At 40.7% G+C, this 25,108-nt stretch overlaps 1 non-coding gene across 1 annotated transcript; it reads right to left on the minus strand.

Annotated features, from left to right (window-relative positions):
* Positions 1 to 3,215: 3,215 nt before the first annotated feature.
* On the minus strand, positions 3,216 to 3,322 carry LOC148292282 (small nucleolar RNA R71). The gene has a single exon (XR_015827197.1). It is a non-coding gene; the product is annotated as a small nucleolar RNA R71 (small nucleolar RNA).
* Positions 3,323 to 25,108: the final 21,786 nt, after the last annotated feature.

Genomic DNA, 25,108 nt, shown 5'->3' on the forward strand with positions numbered 1-25,108 from the left:
GAACGAACTGCCGTTGAACTTGAATTGTCCAATTTCTGGCACCTATTGATTTCAGATCGAGCCCAAAACATGGGCAACATCATAATATGTTGGGAGGAGTCGTTTGGGAAGTTTTGAGTGAAATCCAATCGCTAGAAGTATGGAATACACCAACCACTCCAATTAGGAACGAACTGCCGTTGAATTGGAATTGTCCAATTTCTCACTCCTATTGATTTCGGATCGAGCCCAAAACATGGGCAACATCATAATATGGTGGGGGGAGTCATTTGGTGAGTTTTGAGTGAAATCCAATCGCTAGAAGTATGGAATACACCAACCACTCCAATTAGGAACGAACTGCCGTTGAACTTGAATTGTCCAATTTGGAACACCTATTGATTTCGGATCGAGCCCAAAACTTCGGCAACATCATAATGTGGTGGGAGGAGTAATTTGGTGAGTTTTAAGTGAAATCCAATCGCGAGAAGTATGGAATACACCAACCACTCCAATTAGGAACGAACTGCCGTTGAACTTGAATTGTCCAATTTGGAACACCTATTGATTTCGGATCGAGCCCAAAACTTGGTTAACATCGTAATATGGTGGGAGGAGTCTGTTAAGCTCATAATTTCATACATATACATGCCCAATTTACTTACTTCTTTTGCTTAGTTCCTATAATTCTAAGTTATTTCCCTCCCTTTGTGTGTTTTGTAGGCCAATAGAGCAAGAGAGCATAATTCATGCAATTCAAGCATGTTAAGGCCTAATTTGGATGAATGGAAGAAGAGCTTAAAAGACAAACTCATTTTGGCTACAGCCCCCTGCCAGTCCAGTTCCGTAGGTCATATTGCAAGCTTTGTTTCAGCAACCTACACAGCTCGGATGAGGCAGCATTCTTCATGAAAGTTGTTCCAATGGGTGTGTACTATAACATATCCAAAATTCAGCCCCATTGGATAAATATGGAGTCTGTTACCTAGCAAACACAGAGCCATGCTCAGGATGGATTTTATCAGCGCGCAAAATGAGTTAGCAATTTGTTTTGGCCTTAACTTCCTCCTCCAACCTTGGATTGGCCCAAATGACATATGGCTGGAAAGAAGACATTCTGAACTTCAATTTCGAGTGCTTAAAGTCCTAATTTGATTAAGAGAAGCCCAAGTTGTAAGCCCTTGACGTTGCTGGTTATGCTGACCTCAGCATGTGCTGGTTGGATGCTTGGTCATGGTGAGCTAGGTATGAGCTATCATTTCTGGTTGGAAGCTTGGTCATGGTGACATGAAGATGAGCTAGGGCTGCTGGTGGGATCTATTGGTGAAGTGCATCAACCAATTCAGATTTTATAATGCAAGTGTTGTATGCATTAGTGAAGTGCATCAACCAATTCATCTTTTATAATGCAAGTGTTGTATGCATTAGCCATATTGAATTCAGATTTGTCACTCCCCTCTCCCTATAAATACCACATCCATTCCACATTCAAGACACAACAAATCCTGAGATTCACAACCCCCACAATTCACTCCAACCATCCTCAAACACTCTCAAAATCCCAAACACTCCAACAATCACCAAAACAACTCCAGCAAACCTCTCTTCCATTTCCCTACGAATTTCATCTTCCTTAGCCATCACCACTCACTCAAACTCATCCCAAATCACCTCCATATCCTTCATACATCTTTCTAGAAGTGGGGAAGCTCTTGGAGAAGCATTAGAAGTGGAGAAGCACTTGGAGAAGCCTTGGACACCACAAGAACTTCAGAAAAAGGGTTTTTCTACTCTTATTGTATTCATTATGTTTTCTCATTTCTGTTCAAGTCTCTTTTCCATTATGAGTAGCTAAATCCATAACTAGGGCTTCGATGTAACCTAACATGAATATTCTGGGTTTATAAGTTTGGAGTTTCAAGTTTGATTCATGATTCATGTTCTTATTCATTATGCTTATAAGTTAACATGCTTGTTTGAATGATTGATCACCATTAGAACTTGTTTGTTAACTATCTTGGTTTGAATTAAGAGTATACACCATGCTTTAATTCGAATTGAACTATGAATAGGAAGAGTATGTATGGACATTCGACAACAGGGATTAGATACATACTTGGTTGTTTAAAATGTTCTTCTATGCTTAATGGGTTCCTAATGCTTAATTTTAGGTTAGACAACAAATGATCAAATTAGGGAATTAGGAACACAAGGTTATGACCACACACCATGGCTTAATCATACTTTAGCTAGAATCAATCCATTAATCTAAATTGAACTTGGGAACTTATTTGCTTGAGTTACTTATTTCTTTCTTCCTTGTTTTATGTTCTTTGTTTTTGTTTCTATTTTGTGTAGGGAAACTAAATTGGATCATTCAATCACCAATCCCTGTGGAATCGACCTCGCACTTACATATGCTAAACTACCAACGGCTCGTGCACTTGCGAGTATCACAAGTTGAGGATGCAACTGAATCCATTTTGGTGCAGCTGTATCTACACAACAAGTTTTTGGCGCCGTTGCCGGGGACTGAACGAAAGTTCTTCCCTGGTTATGTGCCCAAGGTTACCCTATTCTTTTTAGTGTTTCTAATTAATCTAATTTTCTGTTTCAGGTAGTTTATGTCTAAAAATCCATTACTTGAACAAGTGAGGTCTTCGTTCCAACGTTCTAGATCTTTGAACGCAGGACCATCATTGCAACCCAGACGAGTGACCTCTGAAATTCAGAATCGTCTAGAAAGGGAGTTGTCAACTGCAAAAGAGCAAGCTCTTGCTACATTTACAAGTCTTGCTCTCCACACTGAACTTCCCGGTTCTTCACTTTCAAATTCGGAAGCAAGTTCAGACCAAGAAGAAGAAGAAATGATGGCTGCCATTGAGTTCATGGGAGAACTTGATATCCCAACAATTCCAGCATCTCCTTCAAGCATTTTGCTGCCCACTGTAGCTCGAAATTATGAGCTTAAATCTTCTCATCTTAATATGCTGCCTTCCTTTTATGGTTTACCTAATGAAGATCCATTGACTCATATAAAGGATATTTTTAATGTTGTGAGTTCTTTTCCCTTGACAGGTGTGACAGAAGATCAACTTCGAATGAGACTGTTTCCATACACTTTAAAGGATAAGGCGAAGTATTGGTTGAATTCTTTGAAGCCTGGTTCACTCACTACATGGTCTGCCATTCAAAAGAAGTTCCTGGAAAAATACTTCTCCACGCAAAAGACCGACATGCTTAGGGACAAGATCTTGTTATTTGCACAGCAAGATGATGAATCGTTTTGTGAAGCATGGGAGAAATTCAATGGGTTGCTCAACCAATGTCCTCATCATGGGATTCCATTGAAGCTTCAAATGCGTATGTTTTATAAAGGACTAACCCCTTCTAGTCATAATATAGTCACCAATTTTGCAGGTGGTTCTTTTAAAACCAAAACTCCAGAAGAAACGTACGAACTCTTTGAGGAGATAGCAATGGAGACCCAACATACGGATACAAGAGGTAAACGTGTTATTAGTGGTTCTAATGATGCTTCTAGTGTGCAGATTTCAAAACTGGAACAAAAGCTAGATGCTCTTCTTGCATTAAACTCAAGAAGCCCTCCGAAGGAAGTGTGTAGCATTTGTGAATCTCATGACCATGCTACCACAGCTTGTCCACTTGGGGCTGGATATCCAGAATTTGTGCAAGAGCAAGCTAAGTTGGTAAATTCCTACAACCAAGGTCCAAGAAATGATCCATACTCTCAAAGTTATAATCCAGGTTGGAGGAATCATCCAAACTTTTCATGGAGAAATACCCAGAATCAAGCAAATCCCCCTTCATTCCAAAGGCCACAACAATCATCATCATCATTGGAAGATATAGTGAAGCAGATGGCAATCAACCAATCCAATTTTCAGCAAACTACACAAGCTGCCATCTCCAAATTGGAAGTCCAATTAGGCCAAATAGCTGCTGAAATAACTCAAAGAGTGCCTGGGAAATGGCCAAGCCAAACTGAGATCAATCCAAAGAACCCAGAAGCCAAGGCCATTCATGTGCTCAGATCAGGTAAGATCATTGATAATAAAGATGATTCTAATCTTTCAAATGATGTTGTGATTGTAGAAAATGAAGAGGAGGAGACCATGGCCACGGAAGGAGAACAACTCAAAACTTCTCAATCTGCTCCTAAGGCCAAATCAGATTCTCAGAAATCCGATCAATTCCAATTGCATAAAAGGGATGACAAATTTGTGCCACCACATCTTCAAGAAGATAGATACGTGCCACCCGCTCCATATGTTCCACAGATTCCATTTCCAGGCCGTCTTAAGAAAGCAAAGCAAGATAAGGCTTTTAAAGAGATTTATGATATTTTGAGTAAAGTTAATATCAATTTGCCTTTGCTTGATCTTATTGAACAGATTCCTGCATATGGAAAATTCATCAAGGACTTGAAAACTCACAAGCTCAATTTCGCTCCAAATGAAGGAGTAAAGCTCGACCAGAATGTAAGTGCTGTATTGCAAAGGAAGCTTCCACCAAAACTAGATGATCCTGGCAGCTTTGACATTCCCATTAACATTGGAGGCAAGAAGGTTGGAAGAGCCATGTTGGACTTGGGAGCAAGCATCAATGTTTTGCCATATTCAGTTTATCAAGAGCTTGGCTTAGAAGGGATGAAGAAGACTTCAATGCGACTTGAACTAGCTGATCATTCTATAAAATATCCAAAAGGTATTGTAGAAGATATTCTAGTTCAAGTTAATACACTAATTCTCCCTGCTGATTTTGTAGTGATGGACATGGAAGACAATCCAAATGGAGATCGTGTTGATCCCATTCTCCTAGGCAGGCCATTCATGGCCACTGCAGACACAATCATCAAAGTGAAAGATAGCACTCTCTCCATGACTGTTTTGGGTGAAACTGTTGAATTTAAAATGCTTAATGCTCTATCTCAACCTTCTATCTCTCTTGATTCTTGCTTTTCAATTGATGTTGTGGATCATGAGGTTTCTTCCAAAATTTTGCAGAGAAAGTCTAATGATGCTCTAGAAGCTGTCTTAACACAAGAAGAGGAAGATCTTTGTGAACCGGAGTTCCAAGAAGTGGTGGCTGCCTTAGAAGTGTTTCCGCCATACCCACCATCCTTTAGGCCACCAATCAAGCCTCTTGGACCATCATCCACGAAATTGGAGCCATCCATTGTCATCCCACCAAAGCTAGAACTTAAACCTCTTCCCAATAATCTTAAATATACATATTTGGGTGCTAACGAAACTCTCCCTGTTATAATTGCTGCAGGTCTCTCCTCACATGAAGAAGAGAGCTTAATTAAAGTTCTAAAAGAGCATAAAACAGCCATTGGGTGGACCATAGCAGACATCAAAGGAATTAGTCCAAGCATGTGCATGCACCGGATTTTAATGGAAGAAGACAGCAAACCATCTCGTGATGCCCAAAGGAGGCTAAATCCCAACATGAAAGAGGTGGTTAGAGCTGAAGTTTTAAAGCTACTCGATGTAGGAATCATCTACCCAATTTCAGATTCTAAGTGGGTGAGCACTGTGCAAGTTGTTCCAAAGAAGTCCGGAATCACCGTTGTGAAGAATGAGAAGAATGAGCTAGTTCCTACACGAACTGTCACTGGTTGGAGAGTTTGCATTGATTACAGGAAGTTGAACACATCCACTAGAAAAGATCATTTCCCCTTACCTTTTATTGATCAAATGCTTGAACGTTTATCTGGCCATGCTTACTATTGTTTTCTTGATGGTTTTTCAGGTTATAATCAAATTCCCATTACTCCGGAAGACCAAGAGAAAACCACATTCACATGCCCATTTGGTACGTTTGCTTATAGAAGGATGCCATTCGGTTTATGCAATGCCCCAGCAACTTTCCAAAGATGCATGATGTCAATCTTTTCAGATATGGTGGAACGATTCATTGAGGTATTTATGGATGATTTTTCAGTTTTTGGTTCCTCTTTTGATAATTGTCTTCACCACTTGTCTCTAGTGCTTAAAAGATGCCAGGAAACAAATCTGATTTTGAATTGGGAGAAGTGTCACTTCATGGTGAGACAAGGCATTGTACTAGGCCATGTGATTTCAAGCAAGGGAATCGAAGTGGATAAAGCCAAGATCGACCTCATCTCAAATCTTCCACCCCCTACCTCTGTTAAAGGAATTAGAAGCTTTCTAGGTCATGCTGGATTCTATAGAAGGTTCATCAAAAATTTCTCAAGCATTACAAGGCCATTGTGTAATCTCCTTGCTAAGGATGCTGTTTTTGAGTTTAATGAAGCTTGCATGGAAGCTTTTTCTACCTTGAAGAGGGAGCTAACTTCAGCCCCTATTATCATAGCTCCGGATTGGTCTTTACCATTTGAAATAATGTGTGATGCCTCTGACTTTGCTATTGGTGCAGTTTTAGGTCAAAAGAAGAACAAGCTGCCCCATGTGATTCATTATGCTAGCCGGACCTTGAATGATGCTCAAATCAACTACTCCATAACAGAGAAGGAGTTGCTTGCTGTGGTTTTTGCTTTAGAAAAATTTCGTTCTTACCTTGTTGGTTCTAAAGTAATTGTTTATTCTGACCATGCAGCCCTTAGATACTTGCTCACTAAGAAGGATGCCAAACCACGCTTGATTAGATGGATTCTCTTGCTGCAAGAATTCGATTTGGAGATTCGAGATAAGAAGGGATGTGAGAATGTGGTAGCTGATCATTTGAGCAGAATTGTGGTTGAAGAAAAAGGAGGAGCTGTGCTACCCTTGAATGAGACTTTCCCTGATGAACAACTATATGCTGCCCAAATCAAAGAGCCATGGTATGCTGATTTTGTTAATTATCTTGCTTGTGGTGTTCTTAGAAATGATCTAACTTCTCAGGATAAGAAGAAGTTCTTTTCCATGGTGAAACATTATGTATGGGATGAACCTTTCTTATTCAAGCATTGCCCGGATCAACTCATCAGAAGATGTGTTCCAGAAGAAGAGCAAGAAAGCATACTTAGGCATAGCCACGAATTGGCCTGTGGAGGTCACTTTGGAGCTAAGAAAACAGCACTTAAAATTCTGCAATCTGGTTTCTTTTGGCCCACTCTATTTAAAGATGCATTTAATTTTTGTGTTAAGTGTGATAGGTGCCAAAGGATGGGGAACATAAGTCGCAGGAATGAAATGCCATTGAATAACATACTTGTTGTGGAGCTCTTCGATGTGTGGGGTATTGATTTCATGGGACCATTCCCATCTTCCTTTGGTTATACTTACATACTTGTTGCTGTTGATTATGTGTCTAAATGGGTGGAAGCCATAGCCACCAAAACCAATGATTATAAGGTGGTGCTGAAGTTCTTGAAGGATAATATTTTCACAAGGTTTGGTACTCCAAGGGCTGTCATTAGTGATGGAGGCAGCCACTTCTGTAACAAGCCATTCGAAGTACTCATGAAGAAGTACAACATCACCCATCGAGTCTCTACACCATATCATCCGCAAACTTCTGGTCAAGTGGAAATAAGCAATAGAGAAATTAAGCACATCCTGGAGAAGGTGGTGAACAATACAAGGAAAGATTGGGCAGCCAAGCTCAATGATGCATTATGGGCTTATAGGACAGCATATAAGACTCCCATTGGAATGAGCCCTTATCGTCTTGTGTTTGGGAAAGCTTGTCACCTGCCAATGGAGCTTGAACACAATGCTTTTTGGGCCATCAAGAAGTTAAATTTTGATCTAGACAAGGCAGGCCATGCAAGAAAGTTTCAGCTGAATGAATTGGAAGAAATTAGACATGAGTCTTATGAGAATGCAAAGCTTTACAAAGAACGAACCAAGAGTTACCATGACAGAAACATTCAACGGAAAGAGTTCTCCAAAGGTATGTCAGTTCTTTTGTTTAACTCACGTTTGCGTCTCTTTCCAGGAAAATTGAAGTCTAGATGGCAAGGCCCATTCACCGTGGTCAATGTTTCTCCCTATGGAGCTGTGGAGATTCAAAACCCTAAAGATGGCTCGACTTTCAAAGTAAATGGACAACGTTTAAAGCCATTCTATGAGGGAGTTTCAGCTGGCATCCAAACTGGCCATGTGGTAGATCAACTTCCCTTCGTACCATCAACTTAGCTGATTGCACAATGTCTTGCCAACACAGTAACTAAGGCGCTTCTTGGGAGGCAACCCATGTGTTCAAGAAGAAGGTGCTTGGTAGCAATCGACCTAATCGCATTAAGGGGGAGCATTTCAAATCCTTTCTCTTTACTTGTTATTATTTTAAATTTCTGTTTTTTTTTTATATAAAAATTTAAAAAAAATTTAAAAATTTAAAAATTTTAAAAGATTTTTCATATGAGCTAACTTATGGTAACTCCAGTGAGCACTTCCGTCAATACAGTGTCTAGGAGTTCTTTAGGCGACACCTTCGGTGTCTAAGAAGTTTGGGTTTTAAGCGGGACCATTGTGACCCCTCCAACCTTCCCGGATCCCCTGGCTGTGTTTTCTGAGGCCCTTAACTGGTCATCCATGAGTTGCTTATATATTCATTTTTTTTTATTTTTTATTTTTCCTAAACCTTCTTCTAAACTTTTCCCTTTATCATTTGTTTGTTCTCAATCATCTTTTGTATGCTTTCACATTGAGGACAATGTTCAATTTAGGTCTGGGGGGAAGGTTTTCAATTTCAATTTTCTTATCCATTTGTGTTTTCAATTTTCGTTCTCTTGTCACAATTTTTTTTTTTTATTTATTTATTTATTTATTTATTTATTTATTTTAAAGAATGTCATACAATCAATGCTATGGAGCTGCTATTTGAGGTTTTCATATCAGAATTTTGCACTTCACAAAGCTTTTGCTCTTAGAATTCTGGTGGCTAAAGTACCACGCTCAAATTCTTGAAGGAAAATAGTGGAGACTACCCTAGTGAGCTATATTGAGCCTAATTGCTTTCTTGAGAGGGTTTAAAGTGTTCTATTTCTCATCGAGCCTAATTGCAATCGAGTTACCTACGAAAGTGGTCTAGTTAACTTCTTGTTTTGTTTTTATCTTTGTTTCTCTTTTGTTTTGCTCGAGGACTAGCAAAATCTAAGTTTGGGGGTGTGTTAAGCTCATAATTTCATACATATACATGCCCAATTTACTTACTTCTTTTGCTTAGTTCCTATAATTCTAAGTTATTTCCCTCCCTTTGTGTGTTTTGTAGGCCAATAGAGCAAGAGAGCATAATTCATGCAATTCAAGCATGTTAAGGCCTAATTTGGATGAATGGAAGAAGAGCTTAAAAGACAAACTCATTTTGGCTACAGCCCCCTGCCAGTCCAGTTCCGTAGGTCATATTGCAAGCTTTGTTTCAGCAACCTACACAGCTCGGATGAGGCAGCATTCTTCATGAAAGTTGTTCCAATGGTGTGTGTACTATAACATATCCAAAAGTCAGCCCCATTGGATAAATATGGAGTCTGTTACCTAGCAAACACAGAGCCATGCTCAGGATGGATTTTATCAGCGCGCAAAATGAGTTAGAAATTTGTTTTGGCCTTAACTTCCTCCTCCGACCTTGGATTGGCCCAAATGACATATGGCTGGAAAGAAGACATTCTGAACTTCAATTTCGAGTGCTTAAAGTCCTAATTTGATTAAGAGAAGCCCAAGTTGTAAGCCCTTGAAGTTGCTGGTTATGCTGACCTCAGCATGTGCTGGTTGGATGCTTGGTCATGGTGAGCTAGGTATGAGCTATCATTTCTGGTTGGAAGCTTGGTCATGGTGACATGAAGATGAGCTAGGGCTGCTGGTGGGATCTATTGGTGAAGTGCATCAACCAATTCAGATTTTATAATGCAAGTGTTGTATGCATTAGTGAAGTGCATCAACCAATTCATCTTTTATAATGCAAGTGTTGTATGCATTAGCCATATTGAATTCAGATTTGTCACTCCCCTCTCCCTATAAATACCACATCCATTCCACATTCAAGACACAACAAATCCTGAGATTCACAACCCCCACAATTCACTCCAACCATCCTCAAACACTCTCAAAATCCCAAACACTCCAACAATCACCAAAACAACTCCAGCAAACCTCTCTTCCATTTCCCTACGAATTTCATCTTCCTTAGCCATCACCACTCACTCAAACTCATCCCAAATCACCTCCATATCCTTCATACATCTTTCTAGAAGTGGGGAAGCTCTTGGAGAAGCATTAGAAGTGGAGAAGCACTTGGAGAAGCCTTGGACACCACAAGAACTTCAGAAAAAGGGTTTTTCTACTCTTATTGTATTCATTATGTTTTCTCATTTCTGTTCAAGTCTCTTTTCCATTATGAGTAGCTAAATCCATAACTAGGGCTTCGATGTAACCTAACATGAATATTCTGGGTTTATAAGTTTGGAGTTTCAAGTTTGATTCATGATTCATGTTCTTATTCATTATGCTTATAAGTTAACATGCTTGTTTGAATGATTGATCACCATTAGAACTTGTTTGTTAACTATCTTGGTTTGAATTAAGAGTATACACCATGCTTTAATTCGAATTGAACTATGAATAGGAAGAGTATGTATGGACATTCGACAACAGGGATTAGATACATACTTGGTTGTTTAAAATGTTCTTCTATGCTTAATGGGTTCCTAATGCTTAATTTTAGGTTAGACAACAAATGATCAAATTAGGGAATTAGGAACACAAGGTTATGACCACACACCATGGCTTAATCATACTTTAGCTAGAATCAATCCATTAATCTAAATTGAACTTGGGAACTTATTTGCTTGAGTTACTTATTTCTTTCTTCCTTGTTTTATGTTCTTTGTTTTTGTTTCTATTTTGTGTAGGGAAACTAAATTGGATCATTCAATCACCAATCCCTGTGGAATCGACCTCGCACTTACATATGCTAAACTACCAACGGCTCGTGCACTTGCGAGTATCACAAGTTGAGGATGCAACTGAATCCATTTTGGTGCAGCTGTATCTACACAACAGAGTCATTTGGTGAGTTTTGAGTGAAATCCAATCGCTAGAAGTATGGAATACACCAACCACTCCAATTAGGAACGAACTGCCGTTGAACTTGAATTGTTCAATTTCTCACACCTATTGATTTCGGATCGAGCCCAAAACATGGGCAACATCATAATATGGTGGGGGGAGTCATTTGGTGAGTTTTGAGTGAAATCCAATCGCTAGAAGTGTGGAATACACCAACCACTCCAATTAGGAACGAACTGCCGTTGAACTTGAATTGTCCAATTTCTCACACCTATTGATTTCGGATCGAACCCCTAACTTGGGCAACATCATAATATGGTGGGAGGAGTCATTTGGTGAGTTTTGAGTGAAATCCAATCGCTAGAAGTATGGAATACACCAAACACTCCAATTAGGAACGAACTGCCGTTGAACTTGAATTGTCCAATTTGGAACACCTATTGATTTCGGATCGACCCCAAAACTTAGGCAACATCATAATATGGTGGGAGGAGTCATTTGGTGAGTTTTGAGTGAAATGCAATCGCTAGAAGTATGGAATACACCAACCACTCCAATTAGGAACGAACTGCCGTTGAACCTAAATTGTCCAATTTCTCACACCTATTGATTTCGTATGGATCCCCAAACTTGTGCAACATCATAATATGATGGGAGGAGTCACTTCGTGAGTTTTGATTGAAATCCAATCGCTAGAAGTATGGAATACACCAACCACTACAATTAGGAACGAACTGCCGTTAAACTTAAATTGTGCAATTTCTCACACCTATTGATTTCGGATCGAGCCCAAAACTTGGGCAACATCATAATATGGTGGGAGGAGTCATTTGGTGAGTTTTGAGTGAAATCCAATCGCTAGAAGTATGGAATACACCAACCACTCCAATTAGGAACGAACTGCCGTTGAACTTGAATTGTCCAATTTCTCATACCTATTAATTTTGGATCGAGCCCAAAACTTGGGCAACATCCTAATATGGTGGGAGGAGTAATTTGGTGAGTTTTGAGTGAAATCCAATCGCTAGAAGTGTGTAATACACCAACCACTCCAATTAGGAACGAACTGCCCTTGAACTTGAATTGTTCAATTTCTCACACCTATTGATTTCGGATCGAGCCCCAAACTTGGGCAACATCATAATATGGTGGGAGGAGTCATTTGGTGAGTTTTGAGTGAAATCCAATCGCTAGAAGTATGGAATACACCAACCACTCCAATTAGGAACGAACTTCCGTAGAACTTGAATTGTCCAATTTGGAACACCTATTGATTTCGGATCGAGCCCAAAACTTGGGCAACATCCTAATACGGTGGGAGGAGTCATTTGGTGAGTTTTGAGTGAAATCCAATCGCTACAAGTATGGAATACACCAACCACTCCAATTAGGAACGAACTGCCGTTGAACTTGAATTGTCCAATTTCTCACACCTATTGATTTCGGATCGAGCCCCAAACTTGGGCAGCATCATAATATGGTGGGAGGAGTCATTTGGTGAGTTTTGAGTGAAATCCAATCGCTACAAGTATGGAATACACCAACCACACCAATTGGGAACGAACTGCCGTTGAACTTGAATTGTCCAATTTGGAACACCTATTGATTTCGGATCGAACCCAAAACTTGGGCAACTTCACAATATGGTGGGAGGTGTCATTTGGTGAGTTTTGAGTGAAATCCAATCGCTAGAAGTACGGAATACACCTACCACTCCAATTAGGAAAGAATTGCCGTTGAACTTAAATTGTCCAATTTGGAACACCTATTGAGTTCGGATCGAGCCCCAAACTTGGGCAACATCATAATATGGTGGCAGGAGTCATTTGGTGAGGTTTGAGTGAAATCCAATCGCTAGAAGTATGGAATACACCAACCACTCCAATTAGAAATGAACTGCCGTTGAACTTGAATTGTCTAATTTGGAACACCTATTGATTTCGGTTCGAGACCAAAACTTGGGCAACATCATAATATGGTGGGAGGAGTCCCTTGGTGAGTTTTGAGTGAAATCCAATCGCTAGAAGTATGGAATACACCAACCACTCCAATTAGGAACGAACTTCCGTTGAACTTCAATTGTCCAATTTCTCACACCTATTGATTTCGGATCGAGCCCAAAACTTGTGCAACATCATATTATGGTGGGAGGAGTCGTTTGGTGAGTTTTAAGTGAAATCCAATCGCTAGAAGTATGGAATACACCAACCACTCCAATTAGGAACGAACTGCCGTTGAACTTGAATTGTCCAATTTCTCACACCTATTGATTTCGGATAGAGCCCAAAACTTGGGCAACATCATAATATGGAGGGAGGAGGCATTTGGTGAGTTTTGAGTCAAATCCAATCGCTAGAAGTATGGAATACACCAACCACACCAATTAGGAACGAACTGTCGTTGAAATTGAATTGACCAATTTCTCACACCAATTGATTTCGGATCGAGCCCAAAACTTGGGCAACACCATAATATGGTGGGAGGAGTCATTTGGTGAGTTTTGAGTGGAATCCAATCGCTAGAAGTATGGAATGCACCAAGCACTCGAATTAGGAACGAACTGCCGTTGAACTTGAATTGTCCAATTTCGAACACCTATTGATTTCGGATCGAGCCCAAAACTTGGGCAACATCATAATATGGTGGGAGGAGTCATTTGGTGAGTTTTGAGTGAAATCCAATCGCTAGAAGTATGGAATACACCAACCACTCCAATTAGGAACGAACTGCCGTTGAACTTGAATTGTCCAATTTCTCACACCTATTGACTTCGGATCGAGCCCAAAACTTGGGCAACATCATAATATGGTGGGAGGAGTCATTTGGTGAGTTTTGAGTGAAATCCAATCGCTAGAAGTATGGAATACACCAACCACTCCAATTTGAACGAACTGCTGTTGAACTTGAATTGTCCAATTTCTCTCACCTGTTGATTTCGGATCGACCCCAAAACTTGGGCAACATCATAACATGGTGGGAGGAGTCATTTGGTGGGTTTTGAGTGGAATCCAATCGCTAGAAGTATGAAATGCACCAAGCACTCGAATTAGGAACGAACTGCCGTTGAACTTGAATTGTCCAATTTCGAACACCTATTGATTTCAGATTGAGCCCAAAACTTGGGCAACATGATAATATGGTGGGAGAGTCATTTGGCGTGTTTTGAGTGAAATCCAATTGCTAGAACTACGGAATACACCAACCACTCCAATTTGGAACGAACTGCCGTTGACCTTGAATTGTCGAATTTCGAACACCTATTGATTTCGGATCGAGCCCAAAACTTGGGCAACATCATAATATGGTGGGAGGAGTCATTTGGTGAGTTTTGAGTGAAATCCAATCGCTAGAAGTATGGAATACACCAACCACTCCAATTGGGAACGAAGTGCCGTTGAACTTGAATTGTCCAATTTGGAACACCTATTGATTTCGGATCGAGACGAAAACTTGGGCAACATCATAATATGGTGGGAGGAGTCATTTAGTGAGTTTTGAGCGAAATCCAATCGCTAGAAGTAAGGAATACACTAACCACTCCAATTAGGAACGAACTGCCGTTGAACTTGAATTGTCCAATTTGGAACACCTATTGATTTCGGATCCAGACCAAAACTTGGGCAACATCATAATATGGTGGGAGGAGTCATTTGGGAAGTTTTGAGTCAAATCCAATCGCTAGAAGTATGGAATACACCAACCACTCCAATTAGGAACGAACTGCCGTTGAACTTGAATTGTCCAATTTGGAACACCTATTTATTTCGGATCGAGCCCAAAACTTGGGCAACATCATAATATGGTGGGAGGAGTCATTTGGTGAGTTTTGAGTGAAATCGAATCGCTAGAAGTATGGAATACACCAACCACTCCAATTAGGAACGAACAGTCGTTGAAATTGAATTGACCAATTTCTCACACCTATTGATTTCGGATCGAGCCCAAAACTTAGACAACATCATAACATGGTGGAAGGAGTCATTTGGGGAGTTTTGAGTGAAATCCAATCGCTAGAAGTGTGGAATACACCAACCACTCCAATTAGGAACGAACTGCCGTTGAACTTGAATTGTCCAACTTCGAACACCTATTGATGTCGGATCGAGCCCAAAATTTGGGCAACACCATAATATGGTGGGAGGAGTCATTTGGTTAGTTTTGAGCGAAATCCAATCGCTAGAAGTATGGAATACACCAACCACTCCAATTAGGAACGAACTGCCGTTGAACTTGAATTGTCCAATTTCGAACACCTATTGATTTCGGATCAAGCCCAAAACTTGGGCAACATCATAATATGGTGGGAGGATTCATTTGGTGAGTTTTGAGTGAAATCCAATCGCTAGAAGTATGGAATACACCAACCACTCCAATTAGGAACGAACTGCCGTTGAACTTGAATTGTCCAATTTCGAACACCTATTGATTTCGGATTGAGCCCAAAACTTGGGCAACATCATAATATGGTGGGAGGAGTCATTTGGTGAGTTTTGAGTGAAATCCAATCGCTAGAACTACGGAATCACCAACCACTCCGATTTGGAACGAACTGCCGTTGAACTTGAATTGTCGAATTTCGAACACCTAGTGATTTCGGATCGAGCCCAAAACTTGGGCAACATCATAATATGGTGGGAGGAGTCATTTGGTGAGTTTTGAGTGAAATCCAATCGCTAGAAGTATGGAATACACCAACCACTCCAATTTGGAACGAACTGCCGTTGAACTTGAATTGTCCAATTTGGAACACCTATTGATTTCGGATCGAGCCCAAAACTTGGGCAACATCATAATATGGTGGGAGTAGTCATTTGGTAAGTTTTGAGTGAAATCCAATCGCTAGAAGTATGGAATACACCAACCACTCCAATTAGGAACGAACTGCCGTTGAACTTGAATTGTCCAATTTCGAACACCTATTGATTTCGGATCGAGCCCAAAACTTGGGCAACATCATAATATGGTGGGAGGAGTCATTTGGTGAGTTTTGAGTGAAATCCAATCGCTAGAAGTATGGAATACACCAACCACTCCAATTAGGAACGAAGTGCCGTTGAACTTGAATTGTCCAATTTGGAACACCTATTGATTTCGGATCGAGCCCAAAACTTGGGCAACATCATAATATGGTGGGAGTAGTCATTTGGTAAGTTTTGAGTGAAATCCAATCGCTAGAAGTATGGAATACACCAACCACTCCAATTAGGAACGAACTGCCGCTGAAATAGAATTGTCCAATTTGCAACACCTATTGATTTCAGATCGAGCCCAAAACTTGGGCAACATCCTAATATGGTGGGAGGAGTCATTTGGTGAGTTTTGAGTGAAATCCAATCGCTAGAAGTATGGAATACACCAACCACTCCCATTAGGAACGAACTGCCGTTGAACTTGAATTGTCCAATTTCTCACACCTATTGATTTCGGATCGAGCCCAAAACTTGGGCAACATCATAATATGGTGGGAGGTGTCATTTGGTGAGTTATGAGTGAAATCCAATCGCTAGAAGTACGGAATACACCAACCACTCCAATTAGGAACGAACTACCGTTGAACTTGAATTGTCCAATTTCTCACACCTATTGACTTCGGATCGAGCCCAAAACTTGGGCAACATCATAATATGGTGGGCGGACTCATTTGGTGAGTTTTGAGTGAAATCCAATCGCTAGAAGTACGGAATACACCAACAACTCCAATTAGGAACGAACTGCCATTGAACTTAAATTGTCCGATTTCTCACACCTATTGAGTTCGGATCGAGCCCAAAACTTGGGCAACATCATAGTATGGTGGGCGGACTCATTTGGTGAGTTTTGATTGAAATCCAATCGCTAGAAGTACGGAATACACCAACAACTCCAATTAGGAACGAACTGCCATTGAACTTAAATTGTCCAATTTCTCACACCTATTGAGTTCGGATTGAGCCCAAAACTTGGGCAACATCATAATATGGTGGGAGGAGTCATTTGGTGAGTTTTTAGTGAAATCCAATCGCTAGAAGTATGGAATACACCAACCACTCCAATTAGGAACGAACTGCCGTTGAGCTTGAATTGTCCAATTTCTCACACCTATTGATTTCGGATCGAGCCCCAAACTTGGGCAACATCATAATATGGTGGGAGGAGTCATTTGGTGAGTTTTGAGTGAAATCCAATCGCTAGAAGTATGGAATACACCAACCACTCCAATTAGGAACGAACTGCCGTTGAACTTGAATTGTCCAATTTTTCACACCTATTGATTTCGGATCGAGCCAAAAACTTGGGCAACATCATAATATGGTGGGAGGAGTTATTTGGTGAATTTTGAGTGAAATCCAATTGCTAGAAGTATGGAATACACCAACCACTCCAATTAGGAACCAACTGCCGTTGAACTTGAATTGTCCAATTTGGAACAACTATTGATTTCGGATCGAGCCCAAAAGTTGGGCAACATCATAATATGGTGGGAGGAGTCATTTGGTGAGTTTTGAGTGAAATCCAATCGCTAGAAGTATGGAATACACCAACCACTCCAATTAGGAACGAAGTGCCGTTGAACTTGAATTGTCCAATTTGGAACACCTATTGATTTCGGATCGAGCCCAAAACTTGGGCAACATCATAATATGGTGGGAGGAGTCATTTGGTGAGTTTTGAGTGAAATCCAATCGCTAGAAGTATGGAATACACCAAGAACTCCAATTTGGAACGAACTGCCATTGAACTTAAATTGTCCAATTTCTCACACCTATTGAGTTCGGGTCGAGCCCAAAACTTGGGCAACATCATAATATGGTGGGCGGAGTCATTTGGTGAGTTTTGAGTGAAATCCAATCGCTAGAAGTATGGAATACACCAACCACTCCAATTTGGAACGAACTGCCGTTGAACTTAAATTGTCCAATTTCTCACACCTCTTGAGTTCGGATCGAGCCCAAAACTTTGGTAACATCATAATATGGTGGGAGGAGTCATTTGGTCAGTTTTGAGTGAAATCCAATCGCTAGAAGTATGGAATACACCAACCACTCCAATTAGGAACGAACTGCTGTTGAACTAGAATTGTCCAATTTCTCACACCTAATGATTTCGGATCGAGCCGAAAACTTGGGCAACATCATAATATGGTGGGAGGAGTCATTTGGTGAGTTTTGAGTGAAATCCAATCGCTAGAAGTATGGAATACACCAACCACTCCAATTAGGATTGAACTGCCGTTGAACTTGAATTGTCCAATTTGGAACACCTATTGATTCCGGATCGAGACCAAAACTTGGGCAACGTCATAGTATGGTGGGAGGAGTCATTTAGTGAGTTTTGAGTGACATCCATTCGCTAGAAGTATGGAATACACCAACCACTCGAATTAGGAACGAACTGCCGTTGAACTTGAATTGTGCAATTTGGAACACCTATTGATTTCGGATCGAGCCCAAAACTTGGGCAACATCATAATATGGTGGGAGGAGTCATTTGGTGAGTTTTGAGTGAAATCCAATCGCTAGAAGTATGGAATACACCAACCACTCCATTTTGGAACGAACTGCCGTTGAAATTGAATTGCGCAATTTCTCACACCTATTGATTTCGGATGGAGCCCAAAACTTGGGCAACATCATAATATGGTGGGAGGAGTCATTTGGTGAGTTTTGGGTGAAATCCAATCGCTAGAAGTATGGAATACACCAACCACTCCCATTAGGAACGAACTGCCGTTGAACTTGAATTGTCCAATTTCCCAAACCTATTGATTTCGGATCGTGCCCAAAACGTGGGCAACATCGTAATATCGTGGAAGGAGTCATTTGGTGAGTTTTGAGTGAAATCCAATCGCTAGAAGTATGGAATACACCAACCACTCGAATTCGGAACGAACTGCCGTTGAACTTGAATTGTCCAATTTCTCACACCTATTGATTTCGGATGGAGCCCAAAACTTGGGCAACATCATAATATGGTGGGAGGAGTCATTTGGTGAGTTTTGAGTGAAGTCGAATCGCAAGAAGTATGGAATACACAAACCACTCCAATTAGGAACGAACTGCCGTTGAACTGGAATTTTCCAATTTCTCACACCTATTGATTTCGGACCGAGCCCCAAACTTGGGCAACATCATAATATGGTGGGAGGAGTCATTTGGTGAGTTTTGAGTGAAATCCAATCGCCAGAAGTATGGAATACACCAACCACTCCAATTAGGAACGAACAGCCGTTTTACTTGAATTGTCCAATTTCTCACCCCCACTGATTTCGAATCGAGCCCAAAACTTGGGCAACATCATAATATGGTGGGAGGAGTCATTTGGTGAGTTTTGAGTGAAATCCAATCGCTAGAAGTACGGAATACAACAACCACACCAATTAGGAACGAACTGCCGTTGAACTTGAATTGTCCAATTTGGAACAACTATTGATTTCTGATCGAGCCCAAAACTTGGGCAACATCATAATATGGTGGGAGGAGTCATTTGGTGAGTTTTGAGTGAAATCCAATCGCTAGAAGTATGGAATACACCAACCACTCCCATTAGGAACGAACTGCCGTTGAACTTGAATTGTCCAATTTCTCACACCTATTGATTTCGGATCGAGCCCAAAACTTGGGCAACATCATAATATGGTGGAAGGAGTCATTTTGTGAGTTTTGAGTGAAATCCAATCGCCAGAAGTATGGAATACACCAACCACTCCCATTAGGAACGAACTGCCGTTGAACTTGAATTGTCCAATTTCTCACACCTATTGATTTCGGATCGAACCCCAAACTTGTGCAACATCATATTATGGTGGGAGGAGTCATTTGGTGAGTTTTGAGTGAAATCCAATCGCTAGAAGTATGGAATACACCAACCACTCCAATTAGGAACGAACTGCCGATGAACTTGAATTGTCCAATTTCTAACACCTATTGACTTTGGATCGAGCCCCAAACTTGGGCAACATCATAATATGGTGGGAGGATGATCGGTTCATAATTGTATATCATTTTGTACCCTTCTAGCTTATGATTTGGTTATGTGTTTGAGTTAAACTTGTGCTTTTAATCCTTTTTGTGTTTATCTTTCAGTTAATTGACATTTAGGTAACAATGATGACTTTGGGTAGGAAATGATGCAATCCATGCATGTTAAGGCTTGATTTGGGTGAATGGAAGAAGGGCTTAAAGACAAACACATTTTGGCTACATCTCCTTTCCAGCCCAATTTCGTAGGTCAGCTTCTTGGCCTTGGATCAGCATGCTATGGGGCTTGGATGAAGTGAAGATCTTCATGAAACTTGTTCCAATGGGTGTCTAGTACAACATATCCAAATTGCAGCCCAATTGGACATTTGTGGAGTGCTCAGCCCGCCCAACACTCAACCCTGCTCAGGAGGATTTGCAGCTGCCAGCTTTGTCATGTGCCTCCATGTGCCTCACCCATGCTGCAACTGACTTTGGATCCAACATAATGAGTGAAGTGGGGAGGCATTCCAGCTATGAAAGTCTAAAGGATCAAGTTGGTACATGCTGGAGTTATTATTGAGAAAGCATGTGCATGCATGTAAAGCATAAATGAAATGAAGTCAATTCCAGTCTCTGTTCGGCAGCCAAATTGCAAGGCCCAAAACGAATACTTCTACTGCTCCGATGGGAATACTTTCTTCATAGAAGTTGTTCCAATGGGTGTCTACTATAACATATCCAAATTTGAGCCCCATTGGATAAGTTTTGAAACCTCTGGCCTTCCTACACCAAGTCTGGTTCAGAAGACTCGTTTTTGTTCAACAACCAAAAGAAGACCACATGGGTTGGCAGCAAAAGGCAGCCACAATTGATCACCTTTGATCCCATGTGAAGAAAGCTTGAGGTGCAGCAAAAGAAGTATGGGATGGGATTGATTCCAACCACACTACATAGACAAGATGAAGTGGGAGTTATGGGTTGTATTAAATGAGGAATGGTGGTGTTGGATTTCATCATGATGTTCCTCCCTCTTAGCCCTATAAATAGAGGAGTCTTCAAGCTACAAAATTCACTTCAGCCATCCTCCACACTTCCATCATCCAGAAATCATCCTCATACATTCCCACAACCCCAAACACTCAAGCAATCAACCCAATACTCTAAACTGCCCCAAAATCACCAAAACAGCTCCAGAAAACCTCCCTTCCATTTCCCTACGAATTTCCTCTTTCTCAGCCATCACCACTCACTCAAGCTCATCTCAAATCACCTCCATATCCTTCATACATCCTTCTAGACGTGGAGAAGCTCTTGGAGAAGCATTGGACACTACAAGAACTTCAGAAAAGGGTTTTTCTACTCTTATGGCATTCATTATGTTTTCCCATTTCTATTTTAGTTTCTTTTCCATTATGAGTAGCTAAATCCATAACTAGGGCTTCGATGTAACCTAACATGAATATTCTGGGTTTATAAGTTTGGAGTTCCAAGTTTGATTCATGATTCATGTTCTTATTCATTATGCTTATAAGTTAACATGCTTGTTTGAATGATTGATCACCATTAGAACTTGTTTGTTAACTATATTGGTTTGAATTAAGAATAGACACCATGCTTTAATTCGAATTGAACTATGAATAGGAAGAGTATGTATGGACATTCGACAACAGGGATTAGATACATGCTTGGTTGTTTAAATTGTTCTTCTATGCTCAATGGGTTCCTAATGCTTAATTTTAGGTTAGACAACAAATGATCAAATTAGGGAATTAGGAACACAAGGTTAGGACCAAACACCATGGCCTAATCATACTTTAGCTAGAATCAATCTTTGAATTTGAATTAGACTTGTTACTTGACTCCATATAACCCAGAATTGAATTGTTATGGTGATTCGAATGCCCTAGTCTCCAAATCTGTTTTCCAACTCTTAAAACCACTCTTTGTTACACTTGTTTATTTGCTTTCATTTGCAATTTCAGTTTGCTCACTTCCTTTCACAATCACAATCACTCTCACTTTAATTTCTGTTTTAGACTTAACTTCCTAACTTCTTGAATTCGGTAATCTACGTACATAACTAATTTGAACTTCTCAGTCTTCGTGGGTACGACCTCGTACTTGTCTTGCTATACTACTAATTGCCCCGTACAATTGCGAGTTAACATAATAATTAACAACAGAGGAGTCATTTGGTGAGTTTTGAGTGAAATCCAATCGCTAGAAGTATGGAATACACCAACCACTCCAATTAGGAACGAACTGCCGTTGAACTTGAATTGTCGAATTTGGAACACCTATTGATTTCGGATCGAGCCCAAAACTTGGGCAACACCATAATATGGTGGGAGGAGTTATTTGGTGAGTTTTGAGTGAAATCCAATCGCTAGAAGTACGGAATACACCAACCACTCCAATTAGGAACGAACTGCCGTTGAACTTGAATTGTCCAATTGCTCACACCTATTGATTTCGGATCGAGCCCAAAACTTGGGCCACATCATAATATGGTGGGAGGAGTCATTTGGTGAGTTTTGAGTGAAATCCAATCGCTAGAAGTATGAAATACACCAACCACTCCAATGAGGAACGAACTGCCGTTGAACTTGAATTGTCTAATTTCTCACACCTATTGATTTTGGATCGAGCCCAAAACTTGGGCAACATCATAATATGGTGGGAGGAGTCATTTGGTGAGTTTTGAGTGAAATCCAATCGCTAGAAGTATGGAAAACACCAACCGCTCCAATTAGGAACGAACTGCCGTTGAACTTGAATTGTCCAATTTCTCACACCTATTAATTTCGGATCGAGCCCCAAACTTGGGGAACATCATAATATGGTGGGAGGAGTCATTCGGTGAGTTTTGAGTGAAATCCAATCGCTAGAAGTATGGAATACACCAACCACTCCCATTAGGAACGAACTGCCGTTGAACTTGAATTGTCCAATTTCTCACACCTATTGATTTTGGATCGAGCCCAAAACTTGGGCAACATCATAATATGGTGGAAGGAGTCATTTGGTGAGTTTTGAGTGAAATCCAATCGCTAGAAGTATGGAATACACCAACCACTCCAATTAGGAACGAACAGCCGTTTTACTTGAATTGTCCAATTTCTCACCCCCACTGATTTCAGATCGAGCCCAAAACTTGTGCAACATCATAATACGGTGGGATGAGTCATTTGGCGAGTTTTGAGTGAAATCCAATCGCTAGAAGTACGGAATACACCAACCACTCCAATTAGGAACGAACTGCCGTTGAACTTGAATTGTCCAATTTGGAACACCTATTGATTTCGGATCGAGCCCAAAACTTGGGCAACATCATAATATGGTGGGAGAAGTCATTTGGTGATTTTGAGTGAAATCCAATCGCTCGAAGTATGGAATACACCAACCACTCCAACTAGGAACGAACTGCCATTGAACTTGAATTGTCCAATTTCTCACACCTATTGATTTCGGATCGAGCCCAAAACTTGGGCAACAACATAATATGGTGGGAGGAGTCATTTGGTGAGTTTTGAGTGAAATCCAATCTCTAGAAGTGTGGAATACACCAACCGCTCCAATTAGGAACGAACTGCCGTTGAACTTGAATTGTCCAATTTCTCTCACCTATTGATTTCGGATCGAGCCCAAAACTTGGGCAACATCATAATATGGTGGGAGGAGTCATTTGGTGAGTTTTGAGTGAAATCCAATCGCTAGAAGTATGGAATACACCAACCACTTCAATTAGGAACGAACTGCCGGTTAAATTGAATTGACCAATTTGTCACACCTGTTGATTTCGGATCGAGCGAAAAACTTGGGCAACATCATAATATGGTGGGAGGAGTCATTTGGTGAGTTTTGAGTGAAATCCAATCGCTAGAAGTATGGAATACACCAACCACTCCAATTAGGAACGAACTGCCGTTGAACTTGAATTGTCCAATTTCTCACACCTATTGATTTCGGATCGAGCCCCAAACTTGGGCAACATCGTAATATGGTGGGAGGAGTCATTTGGTGAGTTTTGAGTGAAATCCAATCGCTAGAAGTACGGAATACACCAACCACTCCAATTAGGAACGAACTGCCGTTGAACTTGAATTGTCCAATTTCTCACACCTATTGACTTCGGATCGGGCCCAAAACTTGGGCAACATCATAATATGGTGGGAGGAGTCATTTGGTGAGTTTTGAGTGAAATCCAATCGCTAGAAGTATGAAATACACCAACCACTCCAATGAGGAACGAACTGCCGTTGAACTTGAATTGTCTAATTTCTCACACCTATTGATTTCGGATCGAGCCCAAAACTTGGGCAACATCATAATATGGTGGGAGGAGTCATTTGGTGAGTTTTGAGTGAAATCCAATCGCTAGAAGTATGGAATACACCAACCACTCCAATTAGGAACGAACTGCCGTTGAACTTGAATTGTCCAATTTCTCACACCTATTGATTTCGGATCGAGCCCCAAACTTGGGCAACATCGTAATATGGTGGGAGGTGTCATTTGGTGAGTTTTGAGTGAAATCCAATCGCTAGAAGTATGGAATACACCAACCACTTCAATTAGGAACGAACTGCCGGTTAAATTGAATTGACCAATTTGTCACACCTGTTGATTTCGGATCGAGCGAAAAACTTGGGCAACATCATAATATGGTGGGAGGAGTCATTTGGTGAGTTTTGAGTGAAATCCAATCGCTAGAAGTATGGAATACACCAACCACTCCAATTAGGAACGAACTGCCGTTGAACTTGAATTGTCCAATTTCTCACACCTATTGATTTCGGATCGAGCCCCAAACTTGGGCAACATCGTAATATGGTGGGAGGAGTCATTTGGTGAGTTTTGAGTGAAATCCAATCGCTAGAAGTACGGAATACACCAACCACTCCAATTAGGAACGAACTGCCGTTGAACTTGAATTGTCTAATTTCTCACACCTATTGATTTCGGATCGAGCCCAAAACTTGGGCAACATCATAATATGGTGGGAGGAGTCATTTGGTGAGTTTTGAGTGAAATCCAATCGCTAGAAGTATGGAATACACCAACCACTCCAATTAGGAACGAACTGCCGTTGAACTTGAATTGTCCAATTTCTCACACCTATTGATTTCGGATCGAGCCCCAAACTTGGGCAACATCGTAATATGGTGGGAGGTGTCATTTGGTGAGTTT

The sequence above is a fragment of the Prunus avium genome, chromosome 8, assembly GCF_965620075.1.
Source record: "Prunus avium chromosome 8, drPruAviu1.hap1.1, whole genome shotgun sequence".
NCBI lineage: Eukaryota > Viridiplantae > Streptophyta > Magnoliopsida > Rosales > Rosaceae > Prunus > Prunus avium.